At 40.0% G+C, this 19,560-nt stretch overlaps 2 pseudogenes; both read left to right on the plus strand.

Annotated features, from left to right (window-relative positions):
* Positions 1–3,885: 3,885 nt before the first annotated feature.
* Positions 3,886–8,670, plus strand: LOC108176917 (small nuclear ribonucleoprotein-associated protein B' pseudogene; annotated as a pseudogene).
* A 4,547-nt stretch (positions 8,671–13,217) lies between these two features.
* On the plus strand, positions 13,218–13,339 carry LOC127491922 (small nucleolar RNA SNORA40; annotated as a pseudogene).
* Positions 13,340–19,560: the final 6,221 nt, after the last annotated feature.

Below are 19,560 nucleotides of genomic sequence, written 5' to 3' on the forward strand. Positions count from 1 at the left end.
TTGTGCTTACTTTTGAAGCACATATATTAAAATAGGACAAATATTTTATCTTTCCAGGACCTTATATGGCTTCCCCATGTGTGGAGTAAATTTCTTAGTTTCACTAAAACAGTAAGAAGCATTAATTAAGAGAAGCTATTTGGATGAAAAATGTAACATACAAAATTGAATAAGTAGGAATGGACCAACTCGTGATTCAGTTAGTGAAAACATTAGAAATATAAGAAATACATGTATAAAATAATTTTATAGTCAAGAAATTAAATTCAAGATTAAGATATTTTGCAGAGAATTTGATTCCATTTAAAAAGAATCCAATGGAAATTCTAGATTTAAACAATGCGAAGTTTACTGAAATTAAGGAAACATTGAATAGCTTCAATCACATATTAGACCCAACTAAAGAAAAATAAACTGGAGAAGTGGCCCCAAATCATCTATCTGAGCTTAAATTTCCTTGTCAGGATTTGAGTTCTTAACAAGTTTTTTTTTAATTATTAGGAATATATTCTCACTTAGATCATCATACTCATAAAGTTAAGTAAGTTTTCTTAATTTTTCTTTTATGAAATAGTTCCCCAATTTGGTTATTTGTTATTGAAAATAGCAAATAATAAGTTCAGTCTTCCTCATACACACAATTGTGTCCATATGTACGATTCTGATAACATACTCATTAGTTTGAAATTAATGATGTGAGCTCTTGACTCACAGATGCCCGTGACTCCTTCCCGTTTTCCTTATTGCCATTGGCAACACCACTCTGCAAGTATAACTGCTCACATAACTCACAGCTACAAGTCCCTCTTTCCTTTCCTTTTCATCTGCCTCTGTCCCAACCACCCTTCACGTGGCTGCCAACATGATCCTCCTAAGCTCAGGTCTCAGTGTGACGTCATCTTGCTTGAACGCTTTGCTGGGTGCTGGCAGACTGACTTCTGTAGCCTTCTTTACTTCTCCTTTTCATTTCCTCCTTTCTCACTGTTATTACCACAATAGCCCCTCAGATTAGCATCCCAGTGAATGCACTTCTGGAGTTTCTTCCCAGCCCTGGCTAGGTTGAAGCACATGACAGTAATTAATCGGAAGCAGTTGTTGGACAAAAGCTATGAGTCAATAGTATTTAGGAATTGTTGGGATGCAGTAGGCGGGAATGGACTCTATTGCATTCTAGGTCTGTGAAACTCCCAAGGAACAGCAAAATGCTCAAAGGATAAGCGTACTGGAGAAAGAAGACAGGAGGCAATGCTTTACGAAGTAATTGCAATTTAAGTTCAAATCATTTTACATTTCTATGTGAGACTTGAAAAAGCATAAAGTGAATAAGTCAGTGGTTATAAGTTATAATTACAATAAAATTATAAAAATATTATAAAATCATGTTAATGAGACAAAAGTTACTCTCTTCAGGAGCTCTTTTGATAAAGTCACTATCCCTTAGGGATCCAGACAAGTTGACAATTAGTGCATTCATCTGTGCAGCTTATTCTCAAGTAGGATGCATGTCATGCAATTTTCCGAATTGTGCTTTTCTAGTGTTTTAGAGGAGTGCCCGGTTTCCTTATTGGGAGAGCAACTGGAGTACATATATTCTACATACCTTAGTAACGGATGTTATCTCACATTGTACAAATCCCTTGAATCATTCCAAGTAAACATGGTGTCCGGGAAGATAAACTATTTCAGCCAAATTTCCATCCCAGAGTCAGCTGTTTATGCAGTCAGAAAAAAGATGCCATTCATAGCCTCCTTTTCTGGTTACAGGATTCTGTAGCATGCTTTATAAACACTACAAATATTTACTTCTCTTTCAGAACAGCAAATAGATTGCCCACAAATTTACTCAGCATTTTGTGTTTCTGTTTACTTTTCTTTGATGAAGAATGAATGTTGTTTGAATTGAAACAGAGTAAATCTTGGTAGGCTGTTGGGCTTTGGAAAACTGTAGCACCATCCCTGTAATAGCATAGAAGAGATATTTTTAAACATGCAGACCACCATATGTATGTATGATGTTAAAGTGAGGACATAGCTTTCCTTATGGGCACTGTCTACCTCACAGGAAAACCACTATCAGAACATGTCTGTGACTAAAGATTTCTAGCTTGGGCCACCAAAGATTAGGGATGGGACTGAGCAACTTCTTGACTTGTATCCTCTTAAAGGTTTCTTCTGGTCTGCTTTGCCAGAAACCAGGAGGAAGAGGAACAAGCTAGGCAGCAGAAGCAATGTAAAGATAGGTGGCAGGCCAATTAATTGCTGTTTTACATAGTGACCTGCCATCAGGGAGACCCAACAGGCCAGTCCACAGCAAATGGCACTGGTTTTCAATATGGAAAGCCAAGGCTTCAGATAGACACAGAAGTCCGCTTATGAAGAGCCCTGGCATCTCTGCCAGACAAGAGCTGGATCACTGGAAATGAAACTGCTCTGGGGGTTGAAGACCCCCGGGGTCAGAGCCACAGACCCTGCGGGCTCTAAGCTGAAAAAAAACCCTTCACTCAGCACAGCTTCCAAAGTAACCACCACTGTTCAGGGGATGGCCAAGCAGGACTGTACATTTCCTTTGAGAGCTGCCACCTGCCGTACATTCAGGCCAGCTCTCCTCTCAGGCCACTGAGGTAACAGAAGTCAGCAGGGTGCCTTCCTTAAGGAGGCTCACACCTCCCTTATGATGTCTCTTCCTGTATCCCATATGAAGAGATAGATAGGTCTGGGCCTTCTACCTGGCCAGGCCTTAAAGCCTGCCTGATTATTATAAAGCCCCTTCTGTCAGTTTCTATTTGCCTCTCAATGGGAAAACTTCCTCATGGTTTAGACAGCATCTCTCTTAGGTCCTCTAAGAATAACTCTATTCTTTGTTTTAGACCATGTGTATTTAATCTCCCTCCAGATGTGAAACAGTGAAATTCTAGATGACCATGCACACGCAACTTTGGATGCAAGCAGTTTCTGCGAGCTGGCACTGCATCTCCCTTGAGAGAGAAGCCATCTCCTGCTGGAACCCTGTCCTGACTGCCATTCCCAACGATGTCTTTCTTCAGCAGGAAGGAGCCAGGGTGGTCACCTCCCAGTTCCCCTAACAGAAGTTGGGGTCAAGTCTTCTGGGGGAGGGAATGTGAGGAGCAGTCAGGTTGGTTCCAGTGGAAATTTAGGGTGCAAAATTCTTTTTTTCCCAAAAGTTATCTTTAGCAAGGTCAAAAGTGCCTGCCTGCTCACTCCTTGAAAGCTTTGTTTACCGTAAGAATAGCAAGGGAGTGAGGATTCCATCCTTCTATGCTCACAGTTTACTGTAAAAACAAGTTACCTATCCCACCCGTCAGCAAAGAAGATTACAGATAATGCCTTTTGATGGGTTTTATCCTTGCCTTGTAACTTAATGTCAAGTTAGATAATTTTTTTTTCTTCCCCCAAATTGTGCTTTAAAACCCCAGTACCGCCAGCTCCTTTAGATTTTTCCTTTCTTGGAGCCCCCTCCACACCACTCTGGCTGGAGGTTCCTGACTCTAATAAACTTGCTTTTTTTTCAAATAAGTATTATTAAAAATTCTTTCTGCATTGTTTTTCTGGATGCCTTTTATTGTAACTCCCCTCTCCCTTGAAGTTGCTTCTTGCATTTTGATTTCTCAGTTTGGATTACTTTTACCTGCTCTGGCAAAAAGAATGAAATGCAAAGTTGGTTACATGTCATTTTGCCCTAAAATGTGAGTTCTGTTACTCTAAAGAAATATTTTAATTTTTTAAGCAAAATGAGAGGAACAGAAATAGAATAAAACAGGACAAAGTGACAGCAATCTGTTAATTTTTGCCAACTGCTGGTAATATTGGTTTCTTGTGTCACTCTGACTCAAAAGCGCATTTGAAAATGTAATATGACAATTGTAAATGTCTTCAAGTACGTCATTTGGGACACATGACTCAGAAAAGAATGACTTTGTTGGATATGTGCCAAGGGTAAATGCCTGCATAGGAAGGCGTAAATAGTCATGAAAATCATTAATGCATATTTTTGATTAAAATGTCTTTCTGTTCAAATTACTATTGTCTTATACAAGATTCTCATTTTAGCTGTCATATTAACTGTGTGACCCATCTTTCCACCTCCATCATACAAGGGAGTTTCAGAAGGATCATGGGAAAAGTGAATTCAAATATGTTTATTTTGAATTCCATATATTTTTTTCATAATATGCACATCCCATGAACCTGTTAAATATTCCCTTACTTTGAATGGAGAAAACACTAAAGAGAAATATTCAGATAAGGCAAACCAGAATACAAACTAGGGAGGGTCTTTTTTTATATTTATATTTTATTTTATTTAATGAACATAAATTTCCAAAGTACAGCTTATGAATTATAATAGCTTCCCCCCCCATAACTTCCCTCCCACCCACAACACTCCCCTCTCCCACTCCCTCTCCCCTTCCATTCACATCAAGATTCATTTTCAATTCTCTTTATATACAGAAGATCAGTTTAGCATATATTAAGTAAAGATTTCAACAGTTTGCACCCACACAGAAACACAAAGTGTAAAATACTATTTGAGTACTAGTTATAGCATTAATTAAACACCTAAGAGTAATTGTGTATTAATTACAGAGTTCAACCAATAGTTTTAAGTAGAACATAAAAAATACTAAAAGGGTAAAGTATTAAGTTCTTTTTTTTTTCTTTTTCTTTTTTTGTTTGTTATATAGTTATCTTGTTTTTATTTAATAAATGTGAATTTACAAAGTGCAACTTTTGTATTGTTGTGGCTTCTCCCCCCCAACCTCCCTCCCTCCCGTGGCCCTCCCCTCTCCCACTCCCTCTCCCATCCGGCCCTTCATCGAGTTTCATTTTCAATTACCTTCATATACTGAAGATCAACTTAGTATATACTAAGCAAGGATTTCAACTGGCTGTACTCACACAACCGCACAAGGTATAGGGTATTGTTCGACTAGTTGTATTGTTTTTAAGTTTCGTAGTAGAACACATTAAGGTCAGAGATCCTACGTGGGGAGCATGTACCCAGTGACTCCCGTTGTTGATTTAACAGTTGGCACTCTTATTTATGACGTCAGCAATCACCCAAGACTCTTGCTATGAGCTGTCTAGCTATGGAAGCCCCTATCACAGTGGAGGTTCCTTCCTCCCTTCAGAGAAAGATGCCTCTCTCCTTGATGGCCTGTTCCTTCTGCTGGGGTCTTGTTCACCAGGATCTTTCATTTAGATTGTTTTTTTGCCACTGTGTCATGGCTTTCCATGCCTGTGAGACTCTCATGGACCTTTTAGCCAGATCCGAATGTCCCAAGGGTTGATTCTGAGGCAGGAGTGCTGCCATTCTATGAGTCTGCTGTGTGTCCTGTTTCCCCCGCAGGATCATTCTCAGGGAGGGTCTTACTATCTACGTATCTACACCATGTTTTGGAGTTGAGCTTTCTTACCATAGAAGTATGGTTTAACTATATCAAAGTGCACCAATCTTAAGGGTTACAATTTTCTGAGTTCTAGCAACAATATGTAGCAATATAACCACCACAATCATGTTGTAAAATACTCCCATCACTCCAACAAGTACTTTCTGAGTCTCTTTGCCTTCAATCTCCTTGCCCCAACCCCTTGACCTTGGCAAACACTAAATTTTTAAAATATAGTTGGTTTACCTTTTCAATAATTCATACAACAGATCTGTAGAGCTTATAGTCATTTATGTAGAGCTTCCGTCACCATAATGCTGTAGAGATTCATCCATATTGTTTGTGTACTTCTTTCTTTCATCTTGTTGAGTAATATTTTTGAATGTCTATACTACATGTTTATTTCTACATTCCAGTTGATGGACATTTGTATCTAGCTGTTGGCTATCACGAATATACCTGTTATGAATATTTGAGTACCAGTCCTCTGGAAACATATATTTTCCTATCTCTTAGGTAATTTGTAGAAGTGGAGGTGGTTCTATGATAAATATATGTTTAAATTTATTAGATGTTTACGAATTGTTTTCAAAGTGCCATTTGACATTCCCATCAACAGCGTGTGAAAGTTCAAATTTCTCAACAACCTTGTCAACACTTATTTTATGACTTGGTTTTAGCCATCTTAGTGGTTATATAGTTATATTTCATTGCAGTTTTAATTTGTATTTCCCTAGTGACTGATGGTTTTGAATATCTTTCACATGCTCATTTGTCATTGTTACATATATTTTTGTCAAGGACCTGTTTGCATTTTGGGCCTCAGCACAGCTTTCAGAGGTACCATTTCTTTTTCTTGAAAAGTTCCAAGTGGTGCAGCTGAGCAATTTTCTTAGCCTGTTTTCTGCCTGTGAAATCTGGGGACTTACATTCTTCCCTCGTGTCAAACTTACCCTCACTGTCTTTTCAGAATCATAGAACAAGAGGTGGAGCCAGGGATCTCCCAGGATTAGTCACTGACACTGAAGCCCAATGACTTTACCAATTGAATTTTGAGTGAACTCATATATAGAGAAATCACATTTTCCTATGAATATAACCACGATTCTGTCTCACCATATGGTCAATACATTTCCCTTTTATAATATTAGCCTTTGGTTATGATGAATTATGTAATATGTTCTTTGATGATAAAAGCATGCTAGTTCATGAGAATTATAAGATTTTCTCAGTAATAATATCAAAAAAGAAATTATTCTCTTATGAAGAATATTGAATAACAATAAAAAGATATTTAACAATGGTTTGACAGAAATTTTAACTTAAAAATTTTCTTAAAAATTTTAACTTTAATAAATTGTGACATTAAAATATGTCTCAAAGAAGAACTTTATGTAAGCAATTAAGTAGATAAGGGTATGAATGCAGATTTCACATAGAATAATATTATATAAGACAAAACTAGGAAACTCAAGAGGACAGAGTTGTAATGGGCATTAAAAAATGGGCAACAGATCAGCATTGTGGTGCAGCAGGGTAAACTGCCACCTGTGATGCTAGTATCTTATAGGAGCACCAGTTTGAGTCCCATCTGCTCCACCTCCAATCCAGCTCCTGGCTAATGTGCCTCGGAAAGCAGGAGAAAATAGCCAAAGTGCTTGGACCCCTGCACCCATGTGGGAGAACCAGATGAAACTCTATTCCTGGCTTTGGCCCGGCCCAGCCTAGGCCATTGTGACCATTTGAGGAATGAACTAGCAAATGGAAGATCTTTGTCTCTCCCTCTTCATCTGTGTCACTTTGTCTTCCAAGTAAATAAATAAATAAATCTTCTAAAAAATGGCCAAGTGGTATTGCTGCAGGGCTGCCAGAGATACCTGATGCCTCTGCTTGTGGAGCAGTCAGCAACATGATGGAAAAAAAAAATAAACAAACAAATAAAAAGGGGCTGGATCTGTGGCGTAGTAAGTTAAGCCTCCACCTGCAGTGTCCACGTTCCATATGGGAGGCAGTTCAAAAGCTAGCTGCTCCACTTCTGGTCAAGCTCCCTGCTAATGGGCCTGGGAAAGCAGAGGAAGATGGCTGAAGTGCTTGGACCCCTGCACCCACATGGGAGACCCAGAAAATGGGCCCAGCTCTGGTTGTTGCGGCCATTTGGGGAATGAACCAGCAGATGGAAGACCTTCCTCTAGGTCTCTCCCTCTCATTGTCTGTAACTCTGCCTTTCACATGAAAAAACAAAATCTTGAAAACAAAACAAAAACCTCAATGGAACCAGCAAGGGATTGCTTATACCAATGCATACTGAAAGTGAAAGTCTGGAGAGGTTCTCAGCATCCCCAAGTTCACATGTTGGATTTCCAGGTGGCACTGAGACCAGCATTCTCAGCAGAGAGCCCAAGAGCTGGTCAAGGCAGCCCTGGATTCTCCTGGCTCCATCTGCTGCCTGTGAAGCTTCTGGCCAGCTTGCATCATTGCTGGAAAACTTGCCGTCATACCTTTAACTACAGCCTTCCCTTATGTCTTGAGGGTCCTAAAGTTTGACTGCAGATTTTGGATTTGATGGAACATCGATCATGACTGTGGGCAAGACTAGCACTGACTACAGAATGAGTTCATCTCCTGCAAGACAGCGGAGTCTTCTTTTAAGGTGTTTGACAAGCTTGTGAATTTGATTCTTAGTGATTGTGATGGATTCAGGATGATAAAGCCAAAGAATGTGAAGCAAGCAGAGCATGAAGAAAAGCAGGGTTTGGGTCTGTGCAGGGAGAAGTCTCTCCTATGATTGGAGGGGCCACTTTCCAAACAGTTTGGCATTGCTTGCATACCACTTGCTGGAGCCGCAGGAGGGCCTGGGGATTGGCAGGACTGCTGGCAGAGGAGTACCAGCCAGAGTCCCAGTTTCCCTGGCTCATGCTGGAGTGGAAGGCTCTGTTTGAGGAGTGAGAGGGCCATTACAGAAGGTCATGACTCCACAGGGAAGAGGCACTGTAATAGCCGCTGCTTTTGCTGCTACAGCCAACATTGCTGGAGCCCCAGCAGGATCCCCCACCTGTTGGCACAGCCTCTCCTCCACACGTTATGGCTCCTCCCCCTGGTGTGAGACTACCTACAAGCCCACCAGCTGGGCTCCCCCTGCTTGAAGAACACCAATAGGCATCTCCCTTCAGAAATGAGACCCCTCCCACCAAGAATTAGAGGCCTCCCTCCCCCAGGGATATGTCCACTAAGGCACATCCTTAGTGTGTTAACACATCCTTAGGATACGGTTGATCTCTCTCTGCAGTGTATCTTATGAAATTGTGTGGAATGTTCGGGAGCCTTTTGTCTCTATTTCTACATTAATAATAGCTAATAATCAGTATAAAGAGAAATTTGACAAATTTCATGAAGACTGTCTAACATTTTATCTGATTATTCTGTAATGGCAACAACAACTTCTATTTGCAACGGGCTAGGATAGCTTTCCTGGTACTCTATTGTTGGTTGTTTTCCTTTTTTGCACTCTATTTCATAAATTCAGTACTATTTTTATTATCTTTTATTTTACTTTTTGTCACTGTTATGTTTCAATTCCAATTATACACCTGGATTATTTTTTTTTAAATTACTTCAGAAGCAGAATTGTGAGACAAAGAGTAACAGAGAGAGAGAGAGAGAGAGAGAGAGAGACGCTACCATGCACTGTTTCACTCCTCAAATGCTTGAAACAACCAGGGCTGTGCCAAGGTAGAGGGCAGGAACCAGGAATGTAATCAGGTCTGCCACATAAGTGATAGGAGCCTAGTTACTTGCGCCATCACCATTGCCTCTCAGTGTCTGCCTTGGTGGAAAGTTGGAGTCAGGAGAGCACAATTGAAACCTAGATTTTGATGGGGGACAAAGGTGTATTAACCACTATCATGTCTGCTTCCGTTCTGCTTTAACGTATGAATGGTTAAAATTCAACTCTCCTGTGTTCTCTTTAGATTTATTTAGGAGTCGTCATTAAAAAAATTGTGCTTTGTAAGAATTACTATTTCTCATTTGAATGAAGGACTTAAGTTTAATTTTCCACTGAAAAGAATAAATATATTATTAGTACAGTTAGACAGCTGCGCAAAGAACTGTGGCTAAAAGTGACACATTTATTCCTGTATTGGTCATTTATAATATATCTTTTAATCAAGTTCTTTGCATAAGAATTGGTTCTATGAGGCAAGTGTTTGTTGCTGCAAAAGATGCTGCTTGGGACAGCTGCATTCCACATCAAGTACGTAGCTTTGAGTCCTGGCTTCTCTCATAGTTCAGCTTCTGGCTAATGCCACTCTGGGAAACAGCAGCGATGGGTCAAATACTTGAGTCCCCATGGACCATGTGAGAGATCTGAATTAAATTCCTGGCTTGCGGCTTTGGTTCAGTCTAGTCCCAGGGGCACTTTGAGATTGAACTGTTAGAACGGGGATCTCTGTCTCTGCCTTTCTAAATAAAATTAATTACTTAATTTATTAAAAGATGGTCAGTTCTTTTATTATTGAATCTTGTATGTCCCTATAACAAAATGTTCATGCTGGCTGTGGCCATCCTGAGACTGACCACTAATTTGCTACGGATTGCACAGTGAGAAGTCTTGCAAAAAATTCCTCTGTTACTTTGAAAACTGTCTTCTGATGATATTTATGGATGGAGCCTAAGCTTCAGATGATAACACTACTATTTCTACTAAGTAGCTAATATTCACCTAGGGTTTTTATGCTAAATGCATTATATCTTAGATTCCTGCATGGCCTGTGACATGAATATTATTACATTATTTAAATATTAAAAATACAAGATCTCCAGGAAGTAAGCACAGCTTTGGATAGGTCCTAGGAGATGGGGAGAAGGAGAAGGCTCTGGGCTGGTTTTTAGGTCATGCACTGCCAACCTGTAGGTGCTAATGCCTGAGTGATACTTGCCACCACACCACAGATATTTATGTTCTGACTCTGTGCCAATCATAGAGGGAACACCAGTAGATGTGGTCCTTCCCTGTCAATGGAAGTTTCCAGACACAAATAAACAACCATGGAGGATCCCAATAAAAAAGTGTTTTGAGTCAAACACTGATTCAAAACACAGACAATTGTATTTGAGATTCGTTTAGATTTTTTAAAAGCAATCCTTCATTTTCTTACTGGAAGGAAAAAAAAAAAGTAAAAGAAAAAACATCCTGACCAACCACTAAGCCTGCTTAGATTTTTTTTTTTTTTTCTTGTTAGAAAGCTCAGGGTTACAAAGAAGGCAAGGGAACTAACATCTTTTTTCCCCCCAAATCTTCCATTAACTAAATAGAACAGTGGCACTCTGTATTGCTGATTCCTAAATACATTTTAAAAATAGGTGTTGGAATTGAAATTGTAGATAGATTATAATCACTATCGCAGCTTCAGTGGAAAACCTTACTAACAGTTTCTTTCCATATTCTCCTTCATATAATCTCTTCAATTTGCCACTGCTTTTTTTAAAAAAAAAATTAATTTATATTTATTTGTAAGTCAGAGTTACAGAGATGGGGAGAGAGGGAGAGGGAGAGGGAGAGGGAGAGGGAGAGGGAGAGGGAGAGGGAGAGGGAGAGGGAGAGAGAGAGAGAAAAAGAGAAATATGATTCTCCCATCCACTGGTTCACTCCTCAAATGGCCTCAATGGCCAGAGCTGGGCTGATCCAAAGCCAGGAGCCAGGAGCTTCTTCCTGGTCTCCAAAGTAGGTGGGAGGGGCTAGGAGGTGCCCAAGTGGGTGGGGGGCTCAAGCACTTGGGCCATCTTCAGCTGCTTTCCCAAGTGCATTAGCCAGCGAGCTGGATCTTAAGTCGAGCAACCCAGACTGGAACAGGTAAGCATATGGAATGCCTGTGTTTGCAGGCAGTTGCTTTACCTGCTATGTCACAATGCCAGCCCCTGTCACTGCTTTTTTACAACCAGTTTCAAGTCTTTTTTATTTTTTATTTATTTTTTTGACAGGCAGAGTGGACAGTGAGAGAGAGAGACAGAAAGGTCTTCCTTTTGCCGTTGGTTCACCCTCCAATGGCTGCCGCGGCCGGCACGCTGCGGCCTGCGCACTGCGCTGATCCGATGGCAGGGGCCAGGTACTTTTCCTGGTCTCCCATGGGGTGCAGGGCCCAAGCACCTGGGCCATCCTCCACTGCACTCCCTGGCCACAGCAGAGAGCTGGCCTGGAAGAGGGGCAACCGGGACAGAATCTGGCGCCCCGACCGGGACTAGAACCCGGTGTGCTGGCGCCGCAAGGCGGAGGATTAGCCTCGTGAGCCGCGGCGCCGGCCCAGTTTAAAGTCTTAATGGTGCTATGTGTGTTAGGTGAGAATTGCTTGGAAGCAGAATGTAAGGCAGGGAATCCGGGGCCAGAGCCATGGCTCACTTGGTTAATCCTCTGCCTGCGGTGCTGGCATCCACTCTGATGCACAGGGCGCTCAGCGGCACAACTTTTTCCACAGAGCAGTGGGTCGGAGTGATTGAAGCAAGGGGCAGCCATTGGTACCCTCGGTGCCCGCCTCTGTTAGGAGGCAGTTTTCTAAGGAAGGGATGGTTGTGAGGCACCAAAGTGAACTCTCAAAACGGCTGGGAGACGGATGCATCAGCAGGTATGGGGGTTCTGGGCAGGCCACTGGATAGTCCACTATGTGTTTCTATTTTAGAGTAATTACATTCCCTAGCGTGGTACTGACTGCCATCTGTTGAGTTTCTTCAAATTCACCATTTGTGTATTCCATTATGAGGGTGTATACCTAGAGGCTTACCTTACTGAACAAGAGAAGTTATTTTATGGAAAGACAAAGGTTGGTTTTCACCTGATTGTCAGTGACTTCTTCTACTTATTACACCAAATACTTTAAATTTCCAGTGCTTTAGTTAACACTTACCATGAAAACGTTGTCTAATATAACTGCTATGATACGTAAACTATCTATGTAAGCTCTATGTTTTTTTTTTTTTTTGAAAAAGGTTTATTTATTTATCTGAAAGGCAGAGTTACAAAGAGAGAGAGAGAGAGAGAGAGATCTTCCATCCACTGGTTCACTCCCCAAATGCCTGCAATGGCTGGAGCTGTGCTGACCTGATGCCAGGAGCCAGGAGCTTCTTCTGGGTCTCCCATGCGGGTGTAGGGGCCCAAGGACTTGGGCCATCTTCTACTGCTTTCCCAGGCCATAGCAGATTAAGTTCTATATTTTAAAAACAAATTTGAAAACATTTACATTTCTAATTTTATTTGAGAAGCAGAGAGAGAGGGGAGAGAGATATCTTCCATTTGCTGGTGTATTCCCTAAATGCCTATAACAGCCAGGGTTGGGCCAAGCCAAAACAGAGAGCCAGGAACTTAATCTAGGTCTCCCATGTGAGTGGCAGGGGCCCAAGTATTTGAACTGTCACCAGCTGCCTCCCAGGGTGTGATGGATGTGACTGGAGCCACAGCCGGGACACAAACCCTGGCTCTCCAGTATGGGATGCAGTGGTACCAAGTGGCATCTTACCTCTGTGCCAAATGCCCGCCCTAGGCTTTATTTTTCTGTGACTTGTTTACTCCCAGTTACTGTGTATTTTCACAGTGTGGAGTTATCAGGTAGTGTGGACAGTCATCTATGGGTTTTTCCATCTAAAATTGATGGAAGACCCTGGTGTTTTAGATTCCTCTGCTGTTTTCTTCTATTCCTTATCATTGAAGCAACAATGAGGCTTATAGTAACACACGACATATTTTAATGTAATAAATCAATTGCAGGCTTTTATCTAAAAAAATTCAATAAATGTGTACTGAATCAGACCTGAATCAGATAAAGAATGTTAACTCCTTTAACTTGTGGACAATGACTGACAGACAGGTGCAAAATATAAATCCTGTTTTGCAACTCAGAGCTCATTAATCAGTATGAGTTTTGATACATACAAGCGGGAATAGGATGAAAAAAAAGAATGTTAACTCTGAAATGATTCTCTTAGAAAAGCAGTGTCACACATTCTTGATTGAATTGACGCATTTAGTAAAACGCATTCTTTTCCCTAATAAGGCAGTTTTGCTTGGGGAAACACAAAATGCAGAAGTTTTTGCTTTCCCCTTAATTCATCTCTCTCTGGTTTTGTTTGCACTGACAACTGAAATAACAGAGTTCAATCCCCAGACGGCTGGCTGAGTGTTAAATGCAGTGTGTCTCGGCTACCCTTGTCAGGATGAGAGGGTATCAGTATTTCATTTGAAGCAGGACGTCACTATGGGTTTTATCCTATGATTTTCTCAATTAGGGTCTATGTTTAGCAGAGACAATAACAGTCATCACAACTCTCAGTTTCGTTATGCCAAGGAAAACTTTAAAAGTCACAGAAGAAAGAGAGCTGAGGTTCTGTCCTGTCTACTCATGCACCCCTTTGCTTCCCAGCCACAATATGGAGGAACATGAGAAGGTTGCCTCCAGAACAGGGCACACGATTCTAACACAGAAGGAGCCTAAGGCCTGGAGGCAGAAACCCTGGGAGAGGCTACTGAAGGCAAAGAAGAATTCTAGTGTTAAAATATTTTTCATAAGATAATGTTTGAGAAATACCTGTCACTAAACAGATTCTAATCCTAGCAAATGTTACTTCTAAGAAATTGGATAATTAAGATATAAATAAAGTTTCATTTCATGGGACTTTAAAAAAATCAGTTTATTTATAGATATTGGGAGATAGTAAGTGTATCCTTTTGGCCATGTCACCAATCATTAGACCATCACATTTCTTTGAGCCTTAGGATACATTGACAGCAGCATTTCAGTGTATTTCTTTAGTAAAGATGAAGAATATTTTGAAAATATAAAACAGATATGTATATTTTTACTATAACACTGGGGACTTGAACTAGAGAAGAAATTATAGAGTTTGTCATACATATAATGAGAATATGCCATAGATTAGGATGAAACCAGAAGGTAGGACAACATTTTATAATCTTATTCTTTAGAGGTAACAGAAAATAATTTCTTCCTATCGGTTCAATCCAATGATTTCGTGTTTCTTTCAGATTTAATGTAGCAAATTTATTTGAGAAAATGATAAGAGAATTTAATGTATGCCATGTAAAAATGTTCTAGGATTTGACTATTTTTACTAAATTTGTACTATGAAAATGAATATGATATCATCATATCTGTTCTGAATTGTTAGGCCATGAGACATTTGGAGAACAGATATTTATTTTTTAATTAACTAAAGATTTATCCCCTTTATGTGCTAGAAAGATTTGCTCATTTTTCAAATATTTTATAACAATCTTTTCTATAATTATATGTGCATTCTTAGAGTACTGAGTGTGATGAATATACATTAGGCATCATATTGGGGACCAAGATCATGGGCATTGCCATTGATTGAGGCTATAATTCTAGATGTTTCATTTAGAAGCTTTTGGGAATATAGTTAATATAGTTATCATTTCTGAGTCTCAATACCTTAATGTCTGTAGTGCAAGAATGTGATACCTATCTCTTAGAATTGTTGTTAAAAATAAAGTTGATGGAACTTGCATAAGTTTTCTGGCACTCTTCTGTTCTGCAGGTGACTCAGGGTCGTCTTTGCCAATGTCTTTTGAGACTTACTGATTGCTTGACAAAATAGCAATTAGGATTGAGGTGGTTCTGAGTTCCTTTGTTTGGTTTAATTTTTTCTTTTCTCCTTTTGTCTCCTTTCTCTAATTTAAATCTTGGAAAACACATATAAAAGGAAAAAAAAGGCAAAAATCAACCAACCAAAACTCCAACTAAAAATAATTCTTTTAACCAGTGTGTGCTGCTCGATACAGTGAATTCTATCCACACAGTAATTAAAATTAAGAGAAGGATTCTTTAGTTTCACACAGGGAAACTTTTTTACCATCACAGGACGTTCTGCTGGAAAATCATAGTCCGCAGTGTCAGGCTCTGGAATTATAAACATGAGGAGAATGGGGCTCTTGCTTTCTCATATAGTAAGTTAAAATGAAAGAAAAATCATATTGGGGGAAACATTAGGAAAATGTAAAAAATATTCAGTGGTACTGATGAGGACCATGGGCATTAAATAGTTCAGGAGAAAAGGAAGAAAGAAATGAAAAAGCTCAAACTCAAAGTTTAACAAAGGATATTTGTGACCTGCCTAGTGCATGAAGGATTACAGACATTTTTCACTCTGGGCATACTTCCAAGAGGTGGCAAGGAGAAGGGACAATTTTATTTATACCCATAGGGATACGCTGCTTTTTCTTTTAAATGTTTTGCATTAAAAATTACTATAGATATGTAATACTTCAAAAAGAAATTAAAATTTTATAGAGGCCAGAGCCGCGGCTCAATAGGCTAATCCTCTGCCTGTGGCACCGGCACACCGGGTTCTAGTCCTGGTCGGAGCGCCGGATTCTGTCCCGGTTGCTCCTCTTCCTGACAAGCTCTCTGCTGTGGCCCGGGAGTGCAGTGGAGGATGGCCCAAGTGCTTGGGCCCTGCATCCTATGGGGAGACCAGGAGAAGCACCTGGCTCCTGGCTTTGGATCAGCGTGGTGCGCTGGCTGCAGTGGCCATTGGGGGGTGAACCAATGGAAAAAGGAAGATCTTTCTCTCTGTCTCTCTCTCTCTCACTTTCCACTCTGCCTGTCAAAAAAAATTTTTATGGAAAGTTTTTTAAAATTAATTTCTTTTGTTGTTTATCTGAGAAGCAGAGTTATAGACACAGAGAGGGAGAGACAGAGAAGTCTTCCATCCACTGGTTCACTCCCCAAATGGCCGCAATGGCTGGAGCTGGGCCAATCTGAAGCTAGGAGCCTGAAACTTCCTTTGGGTCTCCCACGTTGGGTGTAGGGGCCCAAGCACTTGGGCCATGTTTTACTGCTTTCCCAGACCATAAGCAGAGAGCTAGATCTAAAGAGGAGCAGCCAGGACACAAACTGATGCCGATATGGGATGCTAGTGCTGCAGGTTGAGGCTTAACCTACCATACCACAGCTCTGGGCCCAATGTAAAATAATCTTGTATAAAATTTAAGACTTTTTGCCCTTCTCCTGAACTATCTGGAAACTATCTGGACATCCTCCCATTCTGGCTTCCTTGGCTGTAGTACACTGAGGAGATCTCTACCCTTTTGTCTACACCGAAATCAGTTTCATCGTAGATTACATCGTTTCATTCTTTTTCCTACTGTCTTCAAACATGACTTCTCTACTGTTCCCACCCCCCCCCAAATATGCCTAAGATTTCTGTGTCAAACTCCTTTTGATCCTCCTTTTCTGTCACTTTCCTTCCTTTTCAAACACATGATCCCAAAGGGTAATTTTGTTTCTGCTCTCGAATTTCTCACTTATAATTTACTCTTCAACTTTGAAATTCAAATGTTTTTCCTCACCATTACACTCATATTATCATTTATCAGTCTCCAATTACTGTTAACAATTACTATTATCAATTTTTGTAGATCCTTTGTAGTCTTCTTTCTTGGCACATACATAGGGCAGCCCATAAGTTGATGAGTCCCAAATCTGTCTCTAAGACATAGATGTTTCTCTCTCCTCTCTCTCTCTCTCTCTCTCTCTGTCACATGCACACACACACACACAGTCTTCAAATATTCACAGAAAATGTACGGTATCTCCATTTCCTCACCATAACCTATTGAAAGCACCCTCATATGCATGTATATATACATATATATGTGTATTTTATATATGCATATATTATATCTGTGCATATATGTGAGTACATATGTGTGTGTATATATATATATATGATACCACATATAAAACTGATGATTAAATAAATGTTTTCACAAGGATTTGCCATGGCAATTCCAATTTTGCCTTAACACAAGCTGATCATTACACCAAAATTCCGTTTTCCTGAATTCCTTGTTGTTGTTGGCAAAGCACAGTACCATCTACTTATTTTCCCAAGGCAGATGCTTAGAATCCTTTTCTGCATGCCCAAACATATTGAATTTCATTAGCAATGGCAGATACCACATTCAAATCCTTGCAATTCAATCCTGTTTTCCACGCCTGCCATCGTTGACTTTGTGCAAATGTAAAACCTAGTTCCAGAGCCTCTGACCTTCAAGTCTCATCCTTCTCCAATCCGTTCTTCCTGCTGCCTCCAGGGTGATCTCTCTGAAATCAAATCAGCTGTGTCATTCTCTGGTTTCTTTGCCATTTTTAAATTTTAAACTTTTCTTCTAAGGCTCTCTGAGAGTTTCTCTCATTTCAAAAAGCAAAATGCAGCGCTCTCAGGGTTTCAGAGCTGCAGTGAGGCAGCTTGGGAAAATGACCAGAGATAAGGATGCTTTTCCTTAGTTCCACCCTCCCTCGCTGGCTTCTCACAGTCACGACTCCAACCACAAAAACATCCTGGAGTTGCCACTTCTCAGAGAATTTTTGGGCCCAGACAACACACGTTCTCTTTTGTGCAAGATTCAGAGTGATGAAGTATAAATAACATTGTAGCTAAATCTTATAAACACATAATTAAAATTTTAGGGAAGACAATGGGAAAATCAGGAAGAAAAATTATGAAAACCAAGACTTGCTATGTTTATTATTTCGAATCTTGCTGCTTTCTTTGTTTTTAACAAGATCTTTGGATCTCTTATGCCAACATTTCTCATGAAGAGGAGGCAACTCCTAGCCTAACTGTTCTACTGCTCAGCTACCCTGCAGGGAGATGAGGCAAGGCCAACGCAGTGCTGAGGCTTCCGTGTCCTTTCTATTGGCTTTTGATTGTGTGGAGGCTAAAGCCAGAATCTGAGAGAACTTTAGTGTGGACTCATTAGGGAGGCATGATCCATATCCAAAACTCCAGTAAGAACCAACCTTTGGCAAGGACAGTCCTGGAAGACTGGATAACTTTTTTTTTTTTTTTGATCATGTGGAAGTTATGTATTATCTTTCCTGTAAAATGCACGTGAATGATGCAGCTTTGCTTTGAGAAGAATTCAACACAGTCTCTGGCCCCTGTGAATAGGAAAGTGGCTCTTGAGAAAGCTGCTGGACTAGTCTCCACACACAATTGACTCAGTAGTCTAATAACTATCAGAGAGAAGAGCTGCATGTTAGCTGTTCTTAATATCTTAAACTGTTTCCAGCATTCTTTCAGATAATGCCAAATAACTCCACACACAAAGTCATTCAGTTTAAAAATCTACAGAAAGGTTTTGTAGCTAATTTGTATGGGCTGGGGACAGAGGGAGCAGGGAGGTCTGGGAAAGCCACTTTAATGAAATCTAAATGGTCATTGTGAATCTTATGTTCTAGATATTCATAAAATAAAAGATATTCATAAAAACAAATCATGTGTCAATCAAATAAAATTTGCCCTTATAAATGGAAATAGATCCTATAAGATGTATGTAAAGCGTACTTTAATTTCTTCAGTTCACATGTGGATCCTTTCATATCACAAGCATGTCTGCTAATGGCTGTATATGCCTACTTACGTTGATGTTTTTTATGTTCATAATCATGATCCTGACCCGTTGCACAGAACTGGACGTCGTTACATTTCCAAAGGCATTCTCTCCAGTACAGTGCCAATGTTAAGTTTAAATGAATTGCCATCAGTCTTTTATAATTCTAAAACGAGTGTGTTCCGAATTGTCAGCTTGTTCAACCAGTGAGTTTCATTGAATCACAGAATGAAAAGGTTCTTTTAAATTATGTGGCTTATGAACGAGTTTGTGAATCAGCGTCTCCTGGGGCAGTTTATAAAGAAAAGAAATATAGATCTCTAGGACATATGGAACACGGATGACAGCCCAGAGGATTAGGATTCTCATAAACTTCCTTAGATATTGCTATGCTGGTGGATCACAGCTGATTGGGAAAACTAAAAATAATTCATTCTTGTTAGCTTACCAAAGACAGGCAGTCTAAGGGAGGCAAAGTGACATCCTCAAAGTAATGAATCAGACCTGAGAAAAGATTCCAAATCGCTTAGCCTCTAATCCCATGAAATTTCCATGGACAAAGAAATAGAATTTCCTAAATTACCTAAAGAAGGTAAATTGCCTAAAAGAATGGAAAATGTATCAGTTTCTGTCATTTCAGTGTGATGTGTGTCTCTTAGAAATAAACTTGCTTGTTTCCATCTTTGGTTTTATTGGTCCAGATTCTGAGTATGTTTCCTATTGAGGCCA

The sequence above is a fragment of the Oryctolagus cuniculus genome, chromosome 3, assembly GCF_051225735.1.
Source record: "Oryctolagus cuniculus isolate XC-2025 breed Fujian yellow rabbit chromosome 3, ASM5122573v1, whole genome shotgun sequence".
NCBI lineage: Eukaryota > Metazoa > Chordata > Mammalia > Lagomorpha > Leporidae > Oryctolagus > Oryctolagus cuniculus.